Source organism: Onychomys torridus, chromosome 10, assembly GCF_903995425.1.
Source record: "Onychomys torridus chromosome 10, mOncTor1.1, whole genome shotgun sequence".
NCBI classification, from domain to species: Eukaryota; Metazoa; Chordata; class Mammalia; order Rodentia; family Cricetidae; genus Onychomys; species Onychomys torridus.
In genome coordinates, this window is record NC_050452.1 from 38,801,382 (window position 1) to 38,828,055 (window position 26,674).

The window sequence follows — 26,674 nt, forward strand, 5'->3', positions numbered from 1 at the left end:
TAATTCAGAGCCACTCTGTGTCAGGCTTAGGTGGTGGGAGCATTTCTTTCCACAGTACTTCTCTGAAGTGGATAGTATTAGAGAACTCCTGGGTGGGAAGTCCAGATCCTATGCAGTTCTTCCTAACTAATAATGGGCATACAAGCACAATACTCTATCATGAATTTGATTGTACATATTCATAACTACCTAATATCAATATGTTATTGTCCTTAAGGACAGATGAAATCTGGATTGTGGGAAGACTAAGGGGGTCCTCTGAGGTGTTTGCTTTTACAGGGAAACTAGAATTACTTTGAGAACTTACCCTTCAGTGAACTTATTCAGACAGGGGCCATGCTAAGGGACGCCCTTTTGTAGCTCATAGACAAACAGGATATAGAATGTGTATATTTTAAACTGCTGCTTGTATCTTTCACTTTTCTCTGGACTTGCAATGTAATTACAGTTCTTATACATGTTGCCATTTTATTTATTTAATCCCATGTTTGCATTGTCTTTGCAAAGCTCCTATCATGTTAAGGGTTATTTTCCTGATTTTTTTTTTTTTTCAATCAGCCGTTTTTACTTTTTCATTGCTATAGTGACCAAAATGATGGCTTTATTGTTTCATTATTATGTTTGGAAGGTTACTAAGTAGCTCACCATGGAGACTGATGTGAACGAGTCTGTTGTTTGTTTAACAGACTCTAGGGCTGCCTGTTTTCCCCTTTGCCCTGTAGATTTGCTCTAGGAAGAGGCTCTTCCATGCCAGTTCAAAAGCCCATTGCTGATTGTTGTCTGTGCTCTGGACAGTCCTTGTAGTTTGTTATAATTACACTCATCTGTTTGCTTTTGTTTCTTCTGCCTAGGTGTTGAGATTAAAAAAAAAAAAATTGTCCATACTAAGATCTACCACTAACATCCAGGTATCTCGTTTAGGGGCATATATCCAATAGACGAAAATCTACAAAACAAAAATATTATTCCTGCATACCCAAGTTGATTGTGGCACTGTTCACAATATGCAAGTTATAGAATACACATAAGTGCACATCAGAGGTTCATTAAAGACAAAGCAGTGTATGTAGGTCATTGGCTTCTCTTTGGCAGTGGGATTGTGTTTGTATTTGAGCTGTTGCAGGACCTGGATAAATGAAGAGTAAAAGCCATTGTACAAATAACTACGCATGTTATGCAGCATTAGGGTAAGCTATCACATTACCCAACAAACACCATGGCGAATCAATGAGTGAATGAAAAACAAAATAGGAGCTCTGTTAAATTTTAATCCTCATTTCTGCCCCGCAGCTGTGTAGGCTCCCCTTGTTCTCTGCCCAAGAGCACCTGGTTAATAAGCTTTTTAATTTTGAACTTGTTTAATATCTGTGAGATCAGTCTTTGAATTTCCAAATCCTCTGGTACTGTTTTGGTTTATACTCTCATGTTAGACAATTAGAACAGAGTCCCTTCACTGAATTCCCTGTCTCCAGTTTTACCCCTTACCAATAAATTATACTCACTGGAACTAGGCTGATTTCCCTAGACTATGTAATTAATAACCATTTAAAAGGAGTCAGTGTCTTTTGTCTTCGTTCTTACTGACTTTGCTCCTAGCTTCCCTCATTACCATTGTCTTCGCTCTTAGATTTTGTGCTGTCTTTCAGTGAAACCTTTACAAATACCCAAATGTTTCATCTGCACTCCCACCTTCTATGACACTTCTCCAGACTGAATTCCCAACAGCACACAGCACATGCCCAGGCTCAGTATCTTTTTAGTGGCCACTTAAGACCTTTTATTTTATTTTATATTTCGGTTTGCAGAATGTCCTCGCTAGTTTTATGTCAGTTGCTAGACAGAAGGGAACCTCAGTTGAAAAAAATGTCTCTATAAGACTGGGCTATAGGCAAGCTAATAGGGTATTATCTTAATTATTGATTGATATGGGAGGGTTTGACCCATTGTGGATAGGGCCACCCTGGGCAGGTCATGGGTTCTATAAGAAAGCAAGCTGAGTAAGCCACAAGGAGCAAGTCAGTAAGCAGGCACTCTTTCCATGGCCTCTGTAGCAGCTCCTCCATCCAGGTTCTTGCCCTGTTCCTGTCCTGACTTCCTTTATTGATGAGCGGTGATATGGAAGTGTAAACTAAATCAACCTTTTCCTCCCCAGCTTTTCATCATGGCGTTTTATCACAGCAGTAGTTACTCTAACCAGGACACAGCATGTAACTTGCAGGGCTAGGTATAGTGTAGAAAGTATTCAGGAAAAAAAAAACAAAAACAAAACAAAACAGTATTTGTGAAGTCCAAGAAAAAATAATAAATATTAGAGAGGTGTTATGTTAGAATCCTCATGAAACCCACACATTCAATCAGGATCGTAGCTGGTAGATTAAAAGGCCACTCATGCTCACTCTTACAGCAGGAGATCTAAGCAGCCATCAGTTGGCTTCATGCACTCTGCTGCATTTGTATCAACTCTTCCAATTACAGTTGTTAGCTCTTAGTGCTGTATGCCACAAACAAACAAACTCACAAAGTCATTTTCTCATCCTCTATTACTGTGAGAGACAGTCTATCATTTCTGTTCTGTGACATCATTTGAAATGTGATGAGATTTCTAAGGAGATCCTGGTTTGTTTGTATAACCTTTTACCTTGTTTTTATTCTGCCCTCTTAGTCCTTCATTTCTAGAAAGGACACATAATGACAAACTAGAACAGCAGTCCTGGAACTTTGAGGGAAAGAAAGGCAGGGTTTGTTCAGACTGAACACTGGCATTCTGGAACTTCCAGACTAAAACCAGTAAATGCTTTTCCTTGTAAAATTATTGTGTTGGGTTTGAGCCACTATTTTTAGGGTTTTCTATTTCACAGTCCCCTAATTGGTAACTTAATAGTAATGGTTTTTAGTCGCTCTCTCTCTATTTTTTATTTTTTATTTCACAAACCATATGTTATGTCCCAATGCTTCACTATACTTATTTTAAACAGTAAGATTTAAACATCACTGTGCAAATGTCTTTTGATCTTATGAGACCACAAAAAGATAAAATGAATTACAGTATGAATGCCGTGTGTGATAGCCTCACACTATGCACATGGAGGTAACCTAAAGATAAACAGACAATATATCCATTTGGCCAGGAAATCCCTTAAAAAGAGTACATGTTGTAAAACCTAGAAATGAGTCTATCTTGTGAGATAGCAGCCTTCACAAGCAGAACCTCTTTCTTGAACCTTTATGTGTGACTGTGTAGGTAATCACTTATCTATAGTTGTCATCTTGCTGCCTCTTAATAATCATGAAAACGAGCACAGACTAGGAAACTAAAGATAAAATCTCCACTTGGAGCTACTGACAAGCTGTCTTTGGAAAGCCAAATTGGTGAGAGCAATCTGCAGAAGGGGCAGAAGCTGACACAGGAAGTTGCCAGGGAATCTGTTGAAACACAGACTGAAGCAGTAAGCCAGCAGCTGCAAGGAAGGAAGCAGTACACAAGATACTGAAGCTCAGTTGCTGAAAGGGAAGAGTTAGTTAATGGACAGAGGCATCAAAACATCAGGCAGCCAACAGCCCTTAACAAACTACTGAGAGGGAGAACTAGGGAACAAGACTCCTCAAGAGAGTGCAAAAATAGGCTGCTCTACTCCAGGGCTTTTGGAAAAGTCTCTTTGAGGGAAGCCAGATGCAGACCATAATAAGGACCCTATTTATAAAACCAAAGAGGTTCAAAGGAGACAAATTGAAACAAGGATCTCAAGACATAAAAAATTATATTGTGTCAGTGTGCTGAAAATGACATTTAGTGCTCAAAGAACCTAATTCAAAAGAAGGTCCAGGGACATTGGCATTGATTTCAGCTCTGAATCTTGAGATGATTGTTTGTTGGTTGTTTGCATTAGTGTAGACTTTGTACTGCAAAAGAGTCCCAGCAAAAGCAAAATCAATGCAAAGAGAAAATCCTGGAGTTGGGCTACCTGCTGTTTATTATACTTGGGTCTTGAGATAAACTACAGAAAGAAATTTGAACACGTTATCATTTCTTCTGACATCCTGGGTATAACCAGAAGATGAATAAAGAGAAAAGTTGCCAGTGGTTTGGGTTTGAATAATAAGTCTCCAGCCAGTATGCATTAAAACTTTGCATTGGAAGGAGCTGTGAATACCAATAAAGCATGAAATATAGCATTAATCACAACATATAGAATACTTTGACACCTCCTAGGATTAATGGACTAAATTTTGCTTTGATGCATGGGTGCAAGGGTCTTGTAGAGAATCTCTGATAGTTGTTTGTAACACAAAACCAATCTTGCTGAAAATTCAGAGAGACTAAAATGCAGAGGATAGAAGATAATAAGCATTCTAGTTTATGAGCATATTGTAGATGATTATATTATATAATAAGGGATAATAATTTCTTCATCTGATGAAATTAGCTGGGTTTTTCTGAAATAGCTTCATACAATTATATTTGAATTACATGTATTAATAGAAATGTATTTGTTCACAATGTATTTTAAATGATCTAATAAAGAAATACTGAATCACTCATGATAATACTGTATGTGTGTGGTTGAGAGAGAGAGAGAGATTGATTTTGAACGTAATAGACAGTCCTAGATGACCGGTAGTAGCACATCTTGCACAATGTCAAATGTCATAGAACAGAGATGTGACAAAAAGATGCTTTTAGATTTTCTTTCTTAATTTGATGCTGCTGTAAAATGTGTCAGCTCTTGTAATATTTTCTTGAAAATATTTGAACTGAGTAGGGTGTTTGAATTGTGAAACATAGAGATATATTCCTTGCATTCGTCTTCTGTTTATACTTGGAGTGTCAGGAAGAATGATACCTGCCCAAATTACTTTCTGTAGTTTATTCCAAGACTCAAGAATTCTAAACAACATTTAGCCAGAGCCCAGAATTTTCTTTACATTGATTGCAAATTTGCTGTGACTGTTATACATTTCAAAGTCTACACTAAAACAAACAATAGTTAACCATATCAAGATCATAGGAAATCAGAATTAAATGGTATAAAATGTTCATTTGACCATTTAAATTTATAATTCATTGGCATTAATAATATCCAAAGATAATGCTGATCTTTAGATTTAAACTTTATGTGTTTTATGTTTCAGTAAAAATCCATTTTAAGTTTTCGGCCATGCTTCCCATGCTTTCAATATGGATGATAATTTCAGTTACTTCAAGCTTCACCTTTTAAATTAAGTTGTCATCATTTAGAAATCAGTTTTTACAATTTTTTTTATTAATGTGCTCCTTTTTCATTCTTTAGTATCTTTGGTAATTTTGAAGTGAAACAAGAGACATCATAGGAATGTAGAGGGCTGCATGTTGAATGAAGTGTTAAAATCTGAGACATTAGAGGAATCAGAAAAGCCACAGCTAACCTCACCTCACCAGCACTGCAGCTTCCAATGAGACCTACTTCCTGTATACCCATGCCTATATGCCTTTCTATTCTGCCAACTCATTTCCTCTCTCTGCCCAGCTACATCACTTCCTCTTCCTACCCAACTCTATGTCACTTCCTGTCTGTCTGTACAGACCTCCAGACCCTTATGGTTAGTGCTAGGATTAAAGATTTGTACCACCACACCTAATTCTGTTCCCAGTGTGGCCTTGAACTCACAGAGATCCAGACAGACCTCTGCCTTTCGAGTGATAGGATTAAAGGCATATGTTACCACTGCCTGGCCTCTATGTTTGTTATAGTGACTGGCTTTTCCCTCTGATTCTCAGATAAACTTTATTGTGGGACACAGATAAAATATCACCACAGCTACATGATCTCTTCTGTTGATGTAAAACACCTACAACTTCTATGCTTTGAGGGTAATAAAGAGTATAATCTCAGTTTGGTGTTTTAGAGGTGGGGGATTTGGGAGGTTATGAGGGTTAGACAAGGTGGTCAGATTGGAGCCTGCCAGTACAGGTGGCTGTATAGGAAAAGAGTCCCAACAGAAGCATGTGACTTCTATATCACCTTGGGACACTATTAGTAAAAAGATTATCACCAGATTTAGTCCTTTAACCAGAGATGAGAGCTATGAGCCAAAATAACCTTCATATTAAAACAAAAAAGTACCCAGTATAGAAACTGGAATAAGATGGTATACAGTATCCATTTAAATGACTTAAATGGTATAATTCAGTGGTATTCATAGTAATCACGATGTTGGCCAAAACCATCACCATTGTTTGTATCTTCATTGTATCTTCATTATCCCAAAGAAAAACATGATATTCTTTATGTGCTAGCACTCTGTTTTCTGACCTTTCTATAACACGAGACTCTCTCATGGACCTTAGTCTCTGTGACTTTTCTTTTTCTCAGTATTTCTTGTAACTGTTATCATATTGACCATTATTGCATGCAGCTTATTTCACTTGTATACTGTTTTCAAATTCATCCCACTTCATTTCTTTGTGGGACTGATTTTTTTTTTTTTTTTTTTTTTTGTAGAGCCGAGGATCAAACCCAGGGCCTTGCATGCTTGTTAGACAAGCACTCTACCACTGAGCTAAATCCCCAACCCCCTGAATTTTCTTTATCCACTAATCTATTGGTGGATACTTGAGTTGCTCTTAAGATTTATCTTGTTTGTTTGTGTGGTATGTGTGTTTGTTTAAGGGGGAGAAGGAAGGAAGGCAGGGAAGGAAGGAGGGGGAGGGAGACATATAGACAGACACAGACAGCAGACAGTGAGTGTTGTGTGTGTGTTCAGTGCCCTAGAGGCCAGAGAAGATTATCAGATACCCAATAGATGGAGTACTAGGCAGTCCAGCTCATGTCCTCTGCAAGAACAGTGCATGTTTTTAGTGCTGAGTCTCTCAGCTCTTGTTCCTGCTTTTTCACGGAGCTAAATCTCACAACTATTGTAATTGTTTTGCTGGTTTTATAAGCAATTATCATCATAGGCTCTTTACAAACTATAAAATACTGAATTTACCAATTTTTAAACAAATTTATGAATTTAACTTCCTGCATACTACTTTGCATCAGTGTAAGTAGACCTGGCAGTAAAAGCTAAATGTATCTGTAATATTGGTAGAGTTTCCAAATGGTTCTTTATTTTGATTATAGTATCATGTTTCTACCAACAGTGAAAAATAATGCCCAATTCTTAGTGTTATTCTCATCACTACAGTGCATTCTCAAATCTGTTTAGAAAATGTGTACTCATGATTTACTTTACTATCACTGAGAATCTTTTCATGTTAGGATAATTTATATTTCTATTTTTTCTAAATATGTTTAACACATATTGCCCATTTTTATAATGAAAAGCAAAAATAAACAAATGGACACAGGCCATCCCATCTGCTTTATGAGTTCATGAATGTGATAGCTCTGCCATGTCTAGAAAACAGCATTGCACAGTACTTCTTCCATCTGCTAACTCCTACATTCTTTCTTCCCTCTCTTCTGTTGTGTTTGCTTCTTAAGCTTTGGTGGGGATAGTTTAATATAGATGGCCTGCTTAGGTTTGAACACTTGAGTTCTCATTCTCAGCAATTAGACCAATTATCCATCTGTCCATTGATTGCTGCCTACTGCAACAAACTTCTCTGACCAAGGTTGAAAGTAGAGAGTGTGGGTATAAACATAAATACTCAGAAGACAATTTGATAGCATGAACATTTAGCAAGTTAAAAGTGGGTTCTACTTTAGGGTCTGTGTCATACCTTCTAAGCAGTCTCCCTATTTAATTCCATTTCTTTACATTCACCGTGTTGTGAAATAATCATTTTGTACACTGTGAAGATTTGTCTCTGTGATTGGTTTAATAAAGAAATTGATTGGCTAATGCTGAAAAGGATATAGTTAGGTGGGAGTCCAAGTAGAGAGCTGCTAGTTACCTCTGACCTATTTGTGCCATGATTACACCATCACAGTTATTGTGTTATGCTGGTCATTTTTGTGGTTCATAGGCATCATACCTTGGGTAGGACTGTTACTGTACCTTCTGGTACCATGAAACCTAGTCTTCAAGGAGGAGGCTTTTGGTTCAGTTCCAGCTCAGGGGCCCTGGACCCTATATTTAAAATGTATGATGCCTTCAGCAATAGTACTTAACCCTCCACCTCTGGGGATCAACTATGAGCAATAGCAGTAGCCTGAAATGTTTTGGGAATCTCTTGGACAACTCTGAGCAACCATTCAAAATAAGGCTTCTTATGCCCAGTGGTTTATTTAATTTAATTAATTAATTTTTGTTTTGTTTTGTTTTTTGTTAGATTGTCTTTCGCTCTTGGAAATGGGTAAATTTCATTTAAGCTGTATATATTTATTTATATACTGACTGTCCAAGTTGGGGTTTCTGTTGCTGTGAAGAGACACCATGACCATAGCAATTCTTATAAAGGAGAACATTTAATTGGTTCTGGTTTACAGGTTTAGAGGCTTAGTCCATTATTGTCATAATGGGAAGCATGGTGATATGCAGGCAGACATGGTGCTGGAGAAGGAGCTGAGAGTTCTACATCTGGATTGGCGGGGAAGAAAAAAGCCAGGTGAGCCACTGGGACTGGCTTGAGCTTCTATAACCTCAAAACTCAATCTCAGTGACACCCTAACAAAGCTACACCTACTCCAACAAGGCCATGCCTCCTAATACTGCTACTCCCTATGGGCCTGTAGGCACCATTTTCTTTCAAACCCACAACTGACTTATGTGTATTATAGGTAACCTTAGATAAATAGTTAATAATTTGATTCCTTATGACCTTTTTAGATATCTTTATGGTTATTTAATCCCCTTTCTTCTTTATTTCTCCTCCTCACTTATAAGAGTCCCTACACCCATTTACCCCCTGACTCCATCAGATCTCGTGTATCCTGCTGTTCTGTTTGTCGTGCCTCCAAGCCCCCAGCTATGATCTCTTTTTACTTTCCTGGTTTGCACAGTTATTTCAGCATATACAGTGTGTGCTCTTCTGAAGATAGGGAGCTACAAGCCTCTAATGGAAGAGAACTTGTGATGTTTTTCTTTTTGGGTTATACGATGATACTCTTTAAAAACAATTAGTACTGTCAGTATTTCCATGGAAAAATGGAACACAGGAAAAAGTTTATCAGTTTGTTTTGCCAAAGTGGGTGCAAACTGAAGTAGAAATTAGAATTCCAGCAGTTTTGTAAGTAGACTGTTCTGAGCCAGCATATGCTGTAATTACATCATGGTCAACAACTGATGGTTATGAAATAAGAAAGATTATTTCTTCATTATATTCAACTGAACTGAACCGTGATTCTTAACACACTTTTCTATTTCAAACAAGATGGATCTTGACAGTATGACACTTACCATGAAAAATAAATTCTCTTTGGAGGGGAAAAATGATGCAATGAGACTTGAAGTTCCACAAGGAATGCTGAATCTAATTTGATATGCAAGAGATGGCATTCTGAAGCATATGCTGAGATTCTGCTGCTCTAGCCTTGGCTCCAATGAATGCTATCTCATGGGTAGGATATTGACAAGCTTATTGATGTGTTAACAGGAGTGCACATACTTTTACATTTTGTGTGCTGAGCTAATCATGTTTCTCTTTCCAACACTACTCCGCCTTTTATCTTTCTGTATTTTTTCAAATTAATTCCTCATCTCTATTCTCACTCCTCTCTATCAGTACTCAGATGAGACTTGCAGTTAAGTGTATCTTTGAAAACTATGTAGTATTACTTTATATATTAGTGTGTGTTCAAACATTTGTATTTTATAAAAATCACGTTTAGTTGTCATTAAATCAGTATCTGGTTCGACATTTTTATGATTTGTTAGAGTTGCCTTACATGGACTTAATTTTATTCTTTTGACTCCTGCAATGAATTGTATATTCTGCATCTATTACATCCTTATTGCCTATGATTGACACCTCGTATTATCATATGTTTTGTAGGCCATATGCACAGTTTTACTAAGCACTTTTTGTACGTTTTGCAGGATTGTTGAATCTCACAGCTTAATTTCACCATTATATTTTCTAACACAAGTTTCATCTAATGTTCTTTCAGTTTAAAAAATAGTAATTTCAAAGTCTTCTTGCATTCATAATGAGAGTGGGACTCCTTTTCACATATGCAGCTTTTGCTCAGTCTTCTGTTGAGTTTCCTGTCCGTTTATGTTGTAAGGAATGTTTGCTTTAGTCTAGATTAGTATCTTGTTAGTTTAAGACATTTCAGATCTACCTTCTTGCTTTTGATTTCTCTTTGAACTTAGAATACTGGTCCTTGAAAAGAAACTCTTCTTCATATTTTAAGTTTGTAATTTTTTGCTTAATTGTTTTCTGAGATAAATTTAATATTTTTCATTAAATATAAGCACGTTAAGTATATTTTGATGAATTTTGACAGATACATGTAACTGTGTACTCCCACATGCAATCAAAACAAATTTTTTTGTCCCCTAAATTTTTCTTTCTGACCTTTTACAGTTGGTTTTTCCTTTGCTCACTACCCCTGGGTGACTAGTGTTTGTTTTGTGTCACTAAAGATTATTTCTTCTGCTTCTTCTTGAATATCAGATAAATGGAGTCATCACTGTGTGCACTTTGTGCTTGGCTTCCTTAACCTAATAAATGAAATAAGGGAAAAATGCATACATACACACAAGTACACACCTATGTGTTCATTAAATATGTTGTGTGCCATCATTCTCTGATACTTTTCCTTCTTGTGGTTATCCAGGCTGCTGTTTGGTGTCATTTTTCATTAGTGCCCCAGTTCTTCTATTAGCATTTCTTGTAGTGTAAATGGACTACGAATAAATATTTTGTAAAGCAAACCATAGGGTTGTGTGTGTGTGTGTGTGTGTGTGTGTGTGTGTGTGTGTGTGTGTGTGTATGTGTATGTATGTATGTATGTGGGGTGATGCACTTAACCTGTTTATGCCCTTGGGGAGACAGGAGGCCTATTTATAGTGTTTTCCTCTATCACTCTGTCTTATAAAAAGAGGGTCTTTTCTTGACCCTGAAGTTCCAACTATATTGGTTGGTCAATAAGCCCTGCCCCTGGGGTTACCTGTCTCTCCATTCTTGGCGCTAGGATTATAGATAGACACATGCTGCTTGCATACTTGCCTGGTTTTGTTTGTTTGTTTGTTTGTTTGTTTGTTTGTTTTTTAATTACATGGATTCTAGGGACCTGAACTTAGGTCCTCAAGATCCTACAGTAAGTATTTCACCCAATGAGCTGTCTTCCCAGTGCCACCAACTTTATTTCTGAAGGAGTTATTTCATGTAGTATTCTTGTCTGAAAGTTGTTTCCTCCCCTCCTTTCGGCCTATGAACCTGATGTCTTTTAGCCTTTAATCATTCTTTTTGATTTATACTTAGGATTTCCATTTTTGTAATGAAATATCCATATGATCTTACATTAATTTTTTATGACAACCTTTTACTTACCACAGTTAGGATACCATTCTTACTTGATAATATCAACATCTATATCATGTATAAATCTGGTTCTGATTTTGTTTTTCTTTTCTTTGTCTTGTTATGAGTTTGTTATGAACATGTTATGAATTCATTTCTATAAAAATCTGAAAGTTTTGATTTTTAAATGCTTGAAAATCATCACACTCTGCTTCTTCTAAATTTGTGATGCAGACTTGTGCTATAGTCTGGGGTTACATTGTCCTTGTTAGCGTTATGGTTATTGTCAAGAGAACTGGAGATTTTCTGAGGTTTTGGTTAAGCCTGTCTTAGAGTAGCATCATGAACTTAGTTCTTCCATGCCGTTGCCTCTGTAACCTTTCTTGCTCCTTCATCCAGAGATGCTCCAGGCAATATCAAATGTTCTTGCCTCACTTGAGAGAGATGGAGATAGTTTTTGTTTGTTTCCTTTTCTTTTTCTGTTCCTTTATCCTGGCATCCTTGTCCATTTTTCAATTTCCAGATCTTTGATTTTGTCAGCTTTATCTTCTTTACAATGCAGACTTACTTAGAGAGCACATGATACCTTTTTTGGTTGAAATTTCTTTATTCTGACTATGGTGGCTTCTTCCAGTTCACTCACTCTATAATTTGTTTGTTGCTGTGTTTCTGCTTAACATTCCTTCTGCAAGTCCAGAGTCCTCTTTTATAAGAGCAACTAGGGAGAATGGTGCTGATAAGACCTGTAAGAATTTTCTAACTTGCTATTATTTACCCAGCCAGCAACAGGGAGGAAACTCTTTCAAATTTTTCTTATCTTTATCAGACTTGGTAAGTTGCATGTAGTCAAAGATATGAAAGTGTAGAATCCACCTGTGTCTATTGGTAGGCCCTCAGAGACATCATCACACTTCCACACACACCAATATCCATTAGGAATTTATTAAATATTTCTGATAGTGCCCTATTCTAGTTTATATGAAATGCAGTGTTTTATGTATTGTAGATAAAGGCATTTGGTCCAGTTTTTCTCTTCAGACATCTTTTTCTTTCTAGATTTAGACTTCTGTTTGTATTCAGACCTTAGTTCTATGATGGATTTAAATAGTTAATTTCCTTTTTATTTGTACGTGATTTTGTTTTTGTTATGTGTATAAAGTAGGTCTTCTTAAACTTACTCCACGCATAACCTGTTTTTGCCTGAAAAGTTTTTTATACAACCCTGGGTATATAGAAAACCAAATCAAATATTTATTGATAGTAAATGGTACTTTTTTGTTGCAATGATAGAATATCTGATTTTTCAAAAAAGCGACTTAAGAAAGAAAGGATTTATTTCAGCTCATAATTTGAGAATATTGTCCGTATTGCCTGGGATCTCATGGTGATGTTGTATCATTTGGAAGCAGAGCAAGATGAATGCTAGTGTTCTGAAAGCTTTCTTCTTTTTATTGAGTCTGGGATAGAATGGTGTTAAACCCACCTCAGTTCAACCTCAGACGTGTCTATGTCTTCTGTGTGATTTCAAATCCAGTCAAGTTCACACTGAAGAATCATAAAGAAATTTATTTTCAGACAATTTATTTGGTAAACATACCATTTTACCATTTTCTAAAGATAAAGGCAAACAGGCAAACAGATAATAAGGTAATTTACATTTTTTTTCACAGAAAGAATTAAATCTTGGACTAGGAAGGTTGTTGCTCAGTGGGTAAAGTGTGTTTTGTGTATGCATGTGGCCCTGAGTTCAGATCTTCAGCACCCATATATAAACCAGGTGTGGTGAGTTATTCATACTTGTATCTCACTGTGCAGGGGTGGAGACAGGTGGATCCCAAGGACTTATTTGCAAGTCAGTATCACTGAAGCATGTTAGTTACCAGAATTTCAAAGACCTCTGCATTCATTTAGATGGAGAATAGATATAAGGGCTCGCTCTAGGCCTTTCCATCTCTGAATTTTTTTAACATATTGATATATTCAGTAATGTAGTAATGTATGTCTGCATCCATGAATATTTTCCTTATTATGTTTTAAAGTAGGGGTTACAGAACCTCCAAATAAATGGAGTGCTATCAGTTATTTTTCTGTAAGAATTAATAGAAGGTAAATGTCTTTGTAAATTTTCAGACTTGGGAAACATGTACATCTTTTAAAGATTTTTTTTTCCAAGACAGGGTTTCTCTGTTTAGTTTTGGTGCCTGTCCTGGATCTCGTTCTGTAGACCAGGCTGGGCTTGATCCACTTGGCTCTGCCTCCCGAGTGCTGGGATTAAAGGCATGTGCCACTGCCATCTGGCTAAAGATTTTTTTAAATAAAATTTTAATTAAGGAGTCACAATCTTTTAAAAATCCAGCCTGTTCTTTCATTTCTCTGTCACTTGGACTGTTATTTTTGTGCCAGTGATGGGCAAATATTCATGCAGGATAGAGGAAGGAGAAAACATACAGATGAAAATCTCCCTTCTGCTTCATGTTCCATTATTTCCCCAATTTAACTCTCTGTATTGTCTTTTTTTGTCCCTGGGGTTTTCTTGTGTTTTTATGCAGTCTTCTAATTTCTTTCCATTGTGTTCCCTTAGTTTTAACTATCCCAAATACAACTAAACTCTTGGCAGTTCTTTTGGAAATATAAGAGGTATTTGACATGGCATGGCCTCCTACAGTTTTTTTTTTTCACAATATAGTTAACAGTCCATCATAATATTTAGTTCTTGACATGGACAATGTGTGTGTGACAGTGATTATTTGAATTTGGGTAACACTTCAGAATCATATTATTGACGCTCTGTTCTATTTTAGGTTCTTTCCTACAGTCGCAGTACTGAATGTTAAGAAACGTGATGCCCAAAGAAATAAAATGAGTATTTAACATAAAAGAGGCACTGGTAGATTCTACCATATTCTAAACTTTGTTCTTATGTCACTGAACTCATTGCTTATAAACCCTCTATTGATTATTGAATTGTGTACTAGTACTATTACTTTAAGATTAGATTGTAAATAGACTCAAAATAGTTAATGTTTTCTTTTTTTGGGGGAGGGGGGTTCATGGAAAGCTTTAAAGACTACTCTGCCAAGTTTAATTCCATGCTCTTAGGGAATAGTGAATTCACTCTAAAGGAATGTGCTCTTATGGAATAATGAATTCAATCTAAATGAATGTACTCTTAAGGGATAGTGAATTCAGTCTAAAGGAATGGTCTGTGCGGTCCAACAATGTGTGTGTGTATGTATGTGTGTGTGTGTGTGTGTGTGTGTGTGTATAATATATGTCATTAATTATGTATATATACACATGTATATATACACACACACATACACATATTTGTAGTTAATGAGAATGAATTCGTTTTTGTGTATCTTTCAAGATGTTCTGCAGTTGGCCTTGTGATTGCCTATTAAATTTATTACTCTTCATGGAAAAGAAGAGACACCAAAAGAGTTATTAAAATAAAGAGCATGCTGTTTTCAGCACTACCATGCCTGATGTGGTTAGCTGTGTGTTGGGAACCAAAGACTGATGTGCTTTTCGTGGTATATTTCATACAGATGATTAATTATGTGTATGTCATACCAACGGACACTGATCAGGAGTGAGCACATTCCTATGTACTTAATTGTTATTCTGTTACATTGAAAGATACTTTAGGTCTGGGAAAAAGAGCTGCCCTGCTCATGTATTCTACACAGAATTCACAGCAAAACTCTAGTAGTGGCCTCCTATAAACAATCTTGATAGAATGACCCATTCCACCTTCTACTAAATGTGTAAAAGACAAGTACAACAGCAGATTGGGTAAAGGTCACCAAATGCATAGAGGATATTGAATAATCAAAAAGTTGGCACATGGTACTTACTTCCCCAACTTGTTCAGTTGTTTTCAGTCCCTGTACTGTGGTGCACATGCAGTGACTTGACCTTTGTCATCTGCATCCTAGAACACACTAGAGGGCCCAGCATAGTATTTTGAGAATCAATCTTTTTTGCAAGATTGCATATTTCTTTTTTGCAAGATTGAAATTTAAATTGCTAATTAAATCAGTGTTTTCTCTGTATTATTCAGAGAAAAGCCAAGGTTCAAAAATATGTTCAAGTATTAAATATATAAAGCATATTCTGAAACTGGGCAACACTTGTGCTTAAAGAGTGTCTGAGTAGCATAACCATTCACTGTTCTAAATGAAAGACTGTGTTCTATGGAGACAGGCAAGAATCTGTTCTTCTAGCATCCCCTAATTGAGTTTTTAGCCCCATCTCCAGGTTTTCTTCAGATGTCTTTGTCTGTCTCCACAGTCAGAGTAAGCTTCTTTGACCTGTATTTATTGTTATTTTATCATATTTCTTCAAGAGGATAAAGGTTTTTTTTTTTTAATAGAAAGTAGATTTTCTGTCCCCCATAATACATCCTGATTACAGTTTTTCCTACCTCAACTCTCCTCCTCACCTCCCCTCCTATCTGGTTCCACCTATTTCTGTCTCTCATTAGAAGGCAAATAGGCTTCCGTGGAATAATAATAAAATATAATATAATAGGATAAAACAAAAATCAATACATTGGAATAAAGACAAAATGAACAGAAGGAAATGAGCCCGAGAGAAGGCACAAGAAATAGAGACCCACTCATTTGCACACTCTGGAATCTTGTAAAAATACTAATCTGGAAGCCACAATGTATATGCAAAGGACATTCTTTCTGCCTCCCCTTCTGCAGAGTTCCAAGAGGGTAAATTTTTTGGCACAGTCTATTTCTCGGTGTTTTCTGGAGTCCGTAGTTACATAATGAATTAAAGTTTCCTAAACAAAGTCAGAGTTGATGTAGAAAAGGGGGATGGATGAAATACAATAATATTGAGTGCATACTTGAGTTTGCTTCTAGTGTTCCAATGGGGATGTCATGACATGGAGGACTGGTAGACTGGCATGTGAACCCTGGTGTGGCCTTTGACTATTAACTGCACACAGATGCCCAAATCTCACTTCCTCATTAATAGTGATGTTAACAAATGTTTCTTCTTTGAAAGTTATTGTCAAAACAGAATAAAATTAATTATGCAGATATCTTACTCAAGATGAGAATAGACTGTTGGTGAATATTTAGTGAATATAACTTCCTTTCTAATTCTCATTTTCTATCCATGCACAGGTCACATGAGGCAGGTTCTCATGAAGAGCAGTAACATATCATCAATAAGGCACCAAATTTGCATAATTGAAGTGTGAATTTTACTTGCTTCTCTTTCATTATATTTCTGTTATCTTTCTTTTTCTTTCTCTTCCATATAAGTTTTCCACTCTAGGACGAGCAGCTGAATCAAAGCATTGAGCCAGGCCTGAACAATACTTTCTCCTCATATGCTAAAATTAAAGCGCATGATGGGGGAATCTTAATATACCCCTGCTTCAAAAATAGATCTTAGATGTATATCCACAAATCATTTTCTGGGCTGAAAAGTAGAATTTCAGTGAATTATCATGGCACTGCAGTTCCTACTTAGAACTTCACTGTCTCTAATTATATAGGACTAGTTCTAGTCCAAGTACAGCCCAGGTTGCACTCAGTAACATAGGTAATTTTATCATGAGACCTTTAATAGGGGAATGTGAACACCTGCCTGTTCAATCCAGAAAAAACACTAAAGACAAAGTTCACTAAAGTACAACTTGGTAAGCCAATGGGAACAATATCATTATAGATACTAGATGCCATGATATATTTTCATTTTATTCATATATATTGAGGATTAGAACAAATTTTGAGGATATCATGTTTGTACTATGTAATTAAGTCATACACTTGGTATATGTATTTGTATATTTATTTCACTGTTTGGTGGATTGGATAAAGATGGGTGGAGGACATAGACAAAACCACTTCACTCATTGCCTGTAAGTTATTTTCAATAGGGTAGACTCAGAGTCTGAATTCACAAAGAAAGTCTCAACAGCAACAGATCTCACTTTCTGTCCATGAATACAAGAGTATCTCTTAGAGTATTTGTTTTATACCTTTCCAAAATAGAAATATAAAGACAATAATGTTTTTACTAGGCAAGCAATGTGTTACTTGCTAAAACAACTACCTATATAGACTCTTTAGACATTAAAGAAACTAGATGTTCACAGAGCATTGCAGTATTTTCTGCAGCCCTGATAAGAATCCTCTACTCAAACCACCCTGTAGAGATGACTGAATGGTCAATAGCACTGGTTGCTCTTACAGAGGACCTGTGTTTAATTCTCATGGAGGCTCCCAATCATCTATAACTCCAGTTCCATAGGATCCATCACCATTTTCTGCCCTCTGTGGACACCAGGCATGCAAATGGTTGGTTCCTAGACATACATGTAGGCAAAACACTTACAAACATAAATTAAATTAAAAATTTAAAAATAGAAAAAGACAATGTAATTTTTAACAAGCAGGATTATTATTATTACATTAAGGGGCATAATGCTAGATATGACTGTGATGAGTTCTAAGTGTTGTTGATTCAGTGTACATATACTGTTTTTAGTTGAAAATAATTACATTAAAGATACACTTAAAGAGGTATGTTATGGAACACTTCTCCATTATTTGCAGGTCAATTAATATTGACCTCAGAATTAAGATTTAGCTAATATCTGGAATCCGGTGCCTGTGGTGTGACACCTTGCACAGCCTTGTTGCAGTGGGAAGGGGCTTGGACCTGCCTAGGCTCAATGTGTTGAGTTCTGCTGTCTCCCCATGGGAGACCTTGATTTAGGGGATGTGGGGATGCGGGGTGGCTTGGGAAAGAGGGCTGGAGGGTGGGAGCAGGGAGCAGGGAGGAGGGGGTTGTGTGGATAGCATGTGGAGTGAGTAGAAAATTTCTTAATAAAGAAAAAAAGATTTAGCTAATAATTTTATATAGATTACTGTTTGCTTACTAAATGTTTTTATTTTATTTTCTTCTTGAGGGGACATTTGCCAGTTATTTGTTACAACAGGAGTGGTTATAAAAAGTAAATTCAATGTGTGCCAAAGTGATACATGTCAGTTACATGCCTCAACATAAAATAAAACTGCATGTATTGCCTCCATAGTCACTGCTCATTTCAGAAGCCTGGAATTAGGGTCCATATTTATATGGGAGGTCAGTCTCACCAATTATTTGTCTGATACATCGAACTAAATTTTTGCTATGTTGATTCATAATTTTATATATCTATCTCAGAGTACATTTACTACATTTTAAAGCCAAGTTTAAATAATTTAAACAGTTACTATAAAATTAAATAGAATTTTATTCTCTGGATTTAGGTCCATATTCATTTTCTAAAGCAAGATGTAAGCAAAATGGTAGACTAGCGTCTTCTCCCTGTTGACCCACAAAACAACAAACAATAATAGCTACATTTCAAACAAAATGACAAAAAAAATCAACAGGGTAAATGCAAGAGAAATGTGAAGATCTTGACTGTAAATAAGGAGCAAGATTTATAAACAAACAGGCTTAGATCTTGGGATGAGATGATCATGTTATAAGAGCATTCAAGATGTTTTATGGCAGATAGTTTGTGCCTTCCCATCTGGTTAAATATTTAGACTTTACTTGAAAATGCCTAGTGTATTTCTTTTATTTTGTTGCGTTTTTTTTAAAATAATTTAATTTTACATATCAGCCATGGGTTCCCCTGTCCTCCCCACTCCCGTCCCTGCCTTTCCCCCAGCCCACCCCCCATCCCCATCTCCTCCAGGGCAAAGACTCCCCTGAGGATTCAGCTCAACCTGGTAGATTCAGTCCAGGCCAGTCCAGTCCCCTCCTACCAGGCTGAGCAAAGTGTCCCTGCATAAGCCCCAGGTTCCAAACTGCCAGCTCATGCACTAAGGACAGGTCCGGGTCCCACTGCCTGGGTGCCTCCCAAACAGTTCAAGCTATTCAACTGTCTCACTTATCCAGAGAAAGCACCATCTAATAGAAGTAGAAAGGTGTATTAGTAGATTAGGGACCATAGAATGTACAGACTTGGTAAAAATCAGTGAAGTGTTGTGGCCAAGGGGGCATTATGTGAAGCTGAATGTAGACCCTAACAGTGTAAATAAGAGGAAAACAAAAGTTACATCAAAATATCAGCTAAGCAATATTTTTTCAAATGGGTATAGCTCTTGTATTTGCATTTTCTTATGTCTTTGTCTTTCACCATTGTTAATGTTAGCAGTCCCATCAGCAAAATTAAGATGTCAATTGTAGACAGAAATAACTAGTAGGTTTGCAATGCAGATGAATAATAGATGTGAAAAAGTTTGCAGTCAACTGTATCATAGATTCTTAGATATGTGATATTCTTCAGTATTCTTGTGTATTTACATATATATTAACTTACTATGTAGAGCCTAGTTCTTGATTAGGGTGGATTGCTGATGTTTTATTAGCCCAAAGCTCATAAAAAGCACAAGGGCATGATTCAGCAGTGATAATGACACTAGGGTAAGACTTAATTTTACCCTTACCTTTCTCTGTGAAAAACAGTATCTCTTGGAAGGTAGGAAAAACAAGCGAAAAAATCAGGAGTAATTGTGGCCAGGAAACAAAAACAATTATGAAATTGACCAAAGGAGATATACATGCTAAACTTTGATAAATAGTAAGTAATTTTAGAGAGAAAATAGGGGACAATATAAGGATATGACTGCGTTGGACCGGTGAGAATCTTCGAGAAACAACTGGCAAATGAACTGGGCTATTTGGTGAGAAAGTGCGGAGCATGGCAACCACAGCATAGTAACTGGGCTAGTGAAAAGAAGCCAGAATTTTAGCAATAATGAGCACGTTTTATACTGTAAATACAGCCATTTTTACTGCAACCATGCTCTAGAACGTAACATGATTATATTTCCCATGTTTTCGAAGGTGTAATTATGTTTTTCTACCTTGTACTGGTAAGGGATAGAGAATGAAGAAATTAAAAAAGCTTCAAATTATTGAGACCTTAATTTAGAAGCTTTGCCAAGATTGTTAGAATATCAGAAGCTATTGAGTTGCAAGCGTCTATATAGCTATTGGAAAATTCCTTTAAGAGTAAAAGGAGGATTTATCTTCTATACAGCAAAAAACAAAGTGCCATAGATACTGGTTGCTAAGGAACTTTGTGGAATATCTCATAGATCATCTGCATTTAATTCATCCTATGCCTATGGGAAGAGAAGATGGGGCTTAGTCAGGTACCTTTTAACTCAAAAAAGTATGTCCTAAAGCTTAGTGAGGAGTCTGCCATTGAATTCTCCTCACAGTTTCATAGCCGAAGCTCTTAATATCATCCATCTCTAGTCTTCCAGTAGCATCACTATGGGGAGTTGTGGGGATGATTTAAGCAATTCTTACACTCTTCCATTGTTCTTTCACCAGACTTTTCTTTTTCTGTTTTTTAAATTAATTTTTAAATTTATTTTACATACCAACCAGTTTCCCCTCCCTTCTCTCCTTCCTTTCCCTCCTCCCAGCTCTTTTCTACCCTCCCCTCATCCACTCAGAAATGGTAAGGCCTCCCATAGGAGACCAGAAAGCGTGGCTTACCAAGTTGAGGCAGGACCAACCCCACCCATCCACCCACCCACCCATCCCTCATCAAGGCTGAACAAGGCATCCCATTGTAGGGAATAGGTTCCAAAAAGCCAGCTCAAGTGCTAGGGACAGTTTCTAGTCCCACTGTTAGGGCCTCATAAACAGACCAAACTACACAACTGTCACCCCCATGCAGAGGGCCTGGGTCAATTCCGTACAGGCTCCCTAGCTGTTAGTCTACAGTCTGCGAGCTCCCATGAGCTTGCTTGGGTCAGCTGGCTCTGTGGGTTTCCCATCATGATCTTGACCCCCGCCCCTTGCGTATATAATCCTTCCTCCCTCTCTTCAACTGGATTCCCAAAGCTCAGCCCACTGCTTGGCTGTGGATTTCTTCCATTATTTACTGGATGAAGTTTCTATTATGACAATTAGGGTAGTCACCAATCTGATTACAGGAGAGGACCAGTTCAAGGACCCTCTCCACTATTTCTAGGAGTCACACTTGGGGTCATCTTTGTGGATTCATGGGAGTTTCCCTGGCACCAGATTCCTTCCTAACCCCATAATGGCCCTCTCTATCAAGAAGAAACTCTCTCTGTCCCTCCCTAAACTCGACCAACCCAATCCCTCATGTTCTCTTCCCTCTTCCCCTCCTCTCTACCCCAAACCACTTCCTCCACTTTATCCTGTAGATCTTATCTATTTCCCCTTCCCAGAACTGTCCATGCATATCCCTTTTAGGGTCCTCCTTGTTACCCAGTTTCTCTAGGGCTGTGGATTGTAGCCTGGTTATACTATCTGGGGCTGTGGCTTATAACCTCCTCAGACATTTTTTAGTAAATAACCCAAGCACGAAACTCTTGGACAAGTGTGTGAACCTGATTTTGTGCCTCTGCTGTATTCAGAAACTTTGGAAAACTGACTCAAAACAGGAATTCCTTCAATATACTGCAACAATATACCTGCCACTTTTCCTTTGTCAAGTGAATAAACGCAGGCAGCTGATGGATGGTTATCTGACTTCAAATTAGAAATGTGTGCTACAAGAAAAGCAGTGTTAAGAATACCATGAAATTCTGTGTCATACACAATTTACCCAACATTCAATTGACATTATATGAAAGGCACCATAGACCTGCCAACTAAAAGTTCTTGCCATGCTGAGAGAGACTTCCCAGAGTGCTGAAAGAGATGTTACAAGAACCTACCTGACCTGATTTCCTTGTTTTGTCTTGCAAATTCCCTCCCTCCAATGCATTCATCCTAAACCACAGCATAGCTCACAAGAGAGTCTTTTGGAATCTTGTAGTTATACCCACTGTGTAAATGTGATTAGAATGCAAACCACCTATCTAAATGCATTTTAGAAGCACTGTTAGGTTGGATGGCATCTGTCAATTGAGAGATGGTCTTTGCCCTATTAACACTGAACCTGGAACTTATTTTCTGTTATTTCTGCTTTAGAAAGTGAGATGGGGTCTTACGCAGCTAAAGCTAGCCTTGAACTTCTAATTGAACATCCACCTCAAAACTGTTGAAATTTCAGGTTGTGAGTCACCATGCTTAGTTCACATTCAGAACATGTTAAAGTTAGTATCAGTCCCTTGGTCACTGTCAAAATATTCCATACTCTGTTAAAAAGCTGCATGGGAAATCAGAGGCAATAAAAAATGGTACAAAGTTTGGACCCTTTTTAGTACTTCCAGGCCGAAACTTTTATGACAGTTTGATTGTATCAAATCTCTCATGAAACCATAGTTTTCTGCAGGCCAGGAGAGAGATGGCAGTGGATTAGGTGAGGCCATCATCATTTGGACCACTACTTCACGGAGTTTACCTCTTGTCTTTAAGGCTTACTTTAGCTGTGATCACACACATAGTACTTTGGTGATGGAGTGTTCTGTGACTGCCAGTTTTATGTTTGGTGGGTTAGCAGATACCCACTTGGTAACAGCCACAGAATCCACATGATAGAAGGAGAGAACCATCTCTTTCTAATTGTCCTCTGACCTCCACACACCTGCAGTGGAGTATCAGTGCATGCATGTGCGAACAAATAAATATAATAAAAAAGAAAAATTCCATCTTTCCCTGTAGCATGAAGTGCAGACTTGAGAAAATGCCAGAGATGCACTGAATCCAAACCAGGACACTTGGGCAAGAGGTCTAGCAATGACAGACTCTCCTACTCCTTCGGTTCACGTGGGAAGAAATGCTTGGATGAGAGAATGGCTATTTGCTGTATGGGTTTGTTTTCCCAGAGAAAGGCTTAAGCATATACTGCTTTCTTAATAGAACAAATGTAAGAGTAATATTTCACAGGAAGAAGACAGAATGGGTTTAGCTGCTAGCTGTATTGAACTTAGTGTCAGAAAACTTAGCTGCTCTCCACCCTTGATCATGGAATCCTATAGTTCTCCCTGCAACCTTTGTTTAGTATCACAAGTCTGTAAATGCAAAGCAGATCCAAAGAAATTCTAAAATTAATTATCAGAAAGTTGGTTGTAATGTAATGTTAATGAGATAGATAGAAATGCCAAGCCCAGTATAGCTTCACCTAAAAACTTATGTAAAGTCAATTATTTTTCTTCAAAATAGCATTATTTACTTATATTAGAATTATATCATGTCATGTGCCTTTCCTGATACTACTTCCAGTTAAAAATCTGGATAAATGGTACCAAGAATTACAATTACAGGCTTAAGTTAGGCATAAAAACTTTTATGAGATGAAGTTCACAATGGAATTTCTTATTTACTGGGTAAAGAGGAAGTAGGAAATGTGGCAATACGCCTAGGATTTAACTCTTCAGTAATACACTTTTTTTTCTAAAAACATTATTTACATTAGATCATGATTATATTTTAAAATTCTGAGATGTGCCACCTACGTTGAAATTTCTGAATGCTAGCAGAATAAACTTTAATTGTATCTATAAAACCAATTCTCCTTAAAAGTATAACTCTGATACTTTATAGCAGAAGGATCAGGCTTTCTAGAGATGAAAGAGATAAAATATTTTTTAAAAAGTCCCTAATCCTGAGCATTCTTCTTTGCTCAGGTAGCTTGAATTCCAATGTTTAAAGACTTAAAAAATGAAACTTGAGTGGTTTATTTGGATAGAAATCCATTTCTTTTCCCTTTGGATCAGTTGAAATATATAATCTTGTTTCCTCTTATTTATTTCACCACCCTCCCCCAGTGATTCAGGGCATGGCTAATATCACAAATGGTGGTGGCCTACCAGAAACGTTAGGCTTCTGTGGTAGATAGCAGTCATAGGTCAGTGAATTTGAAAACTCAGAAAAGAACTTCTGAGTTCACTAAACAAATATCTTTTACATTAGTAGACAGGACTTATTAACATGTGGCTTTTGCTTTGGAATTCTTTATTTCTCCTTTTCTTTCTTTCTTTTGTTGTAATGGCTGTTTTAATTTTTCAGTACCATGGGGGCAACGAGGCCCAGTATTGATCTGTTCTTGTGGGATTTCAAAGCTTGTTTACTTGTTTATCTTGAACTTTCCTGTATTTTGGTTTCATTTGTTGGAATTACAGGCAGTTGAGTCATCAAAGAAGAAAAAAGAAAAGAGAAAAGAAAATAGCACTGATAATTCTTACACGAGCTGATAAACTTCCCAATGTTTAAGTGCCGACTGGATGCACTGACCATGAAATGAACTCCTATAAAGTTTTCCTTCTACATCTTCAGGTTCACTTTGTTATGCTGTAAAAGAATTGGCCTCAGTTTATGAAGAATCAAAAAGAAGTACTAAGAACATACCAGCAATAACTTATGAGTTATATCAGGAAATAGAACAGGCAGATATTTGGAGAAAACTCAGCACTGTCAGCATAGTGCTTATTTGAAATGGTAGTCTCCACATCCAAGTTTCCCTGTATTCATGAGTCTAAGTAATTTTGTTCTATGGATCATTAATGATCTGGTTGTATCAATGAGATGATAATATTGTTATTCATGATTTAGTATTACTTTTCTATAGCATTTTAAACTGAAAATTATGTTAGTTTTATTATTACATTTGTTTTAATCATAATTAGTTTTATAACATTTTAGAAGAAAATATTTTATGTATAATATACAAATAAATATATGTAATACATAAAGAAAATATATACTCATTATATATGTATATATAATAAATCATATAAATACACCCTACTTAATCCATTTATATTATATTATATATATGCTTTCAGAGTATCCAGGCTGATCCTTGGGAAAAGTACTTCTCCCACTCTCAGTATTCCTGGAGTTTTGTGTGTATGTGTGTGCACGTGTGTGTGTGTGTGTGTGTGTGTGTGTGTGTGTGTACAAAAATTATACAAAAGAGACAATTATTTCCAGAGTAAGCAGGGATGGGAAACAGTCATCTGAAAGAAACTGGATGAGGGAGAAAATATACACTTTAGATGGTGGAATGACATACATAGATGGTCAGGAACCAGATAAATAAAAGCCTTGAAAGTTTGCATGGATTAGAGGAAATAGACAAAAACATGGCAAGTATAATAATCAGTGTAGGGGAGAATCCATATCCAGTTGGCCTAGAGTTTTATAAGGTCAGTCTGAGCAGGTGATGAGATGTTGGTGTATCAAGACACTGTCAGACTCACCTTTTAGAATTCCCATCTCAAATATTTTCTCCCCAGTAGAGTCTCTCCTGCATCCTACAACCTACATACAGTGTTTTTCAGTACATTTTTGTTTTCAGTACCTAAATTGCAATTTTACTTTCAAATTAAATTCAGCCAATACTAAGTATTCACCATAAGCCAAGTATTTTGCTGAGGCTAGAAATATACTTACAGATAAGGCATATAATAGATGTCCTTATGACATGTTGAATTATAGTTAATGTCTTCAAGTATACAAATGAAGTATGAAAACACAATTAGTCATCATCTTTAAGTGAATGTTAGGGCTATTAGACAGCATTCTCCAGTGATGCCAAGAAATTCCTCATTACTTTCCCACTCCTTCGTGAGGTGACAGAGGGAGACTGTGAAGTGCTCTGAAGCTGTAGTAATAGCCCTCCCACCCATCCTATGATACCTGAACTGCCTGCCCCTACTCTGTATTTGAGTGTTATTTACATTTCACACATAGTTTTGCTTAAATTGCTATTATTAAAAGGAAGAACTGGTAAAAGTTGTTGGTGGGAGTACGGAGAAAGAGGAACTCTGGTATACTGATGGCGAACTGTAGATTGATACAACCGTTGTAAAAAACAGTATGGGGGTACCTAGAGAATTTAAAAATAGAATTTCCATATGACCCAGCAATTTCTTTTCTGGCCATCTACTCAAGGGAAACAAAATCACTACCTTGCTAAAAATATCTGCCCCCTTCCCTATGCATCACAGCATTCTTTGCAATAACCAGGATAAGGAAACCATCTAAGTGTCTGGATGAAGGGATAAAGAAATTGTGTTCTTATGGAATTCTGAAAGCTTCCTTATTGTATCTGAACAGTGCTTACAGAATAGAAGGCTGTCTTCTGACAAGAGCCCTTCACTGAATTCCTAAGGTGAAGATTTTGCCTCATTGGTTATTTTATTAGGTGCAATAACAGATGCTAAAAATACTAGCAGATACTTTAATGCTGATAGCACTAATTGATATATCAAATTATTCAGTGGATCATCAGCTGATGTGATTAAATATGCAAGGCATAAGCTATATTTAAAAATGTCTACTGCTTCTATATGCTTCATCTCATGCATTAGCATTAAA

General features: G+C 36.9%; 1 protein-coding gene across 1 annotated transcript in view; it reads left to right on the forward strand.

Annotated features, from left to right (window-relative positions):
- The window catches only part of LOC118592373 (cytochrome c oxidase subunit 7B, mitochondrial), a 125,557-nt gene that overhangs the window by 58,852 nt on the left and 40,031 nt on the right, over positions 1-26,674 (forward strand). The window lies entirely within an intron of this gene.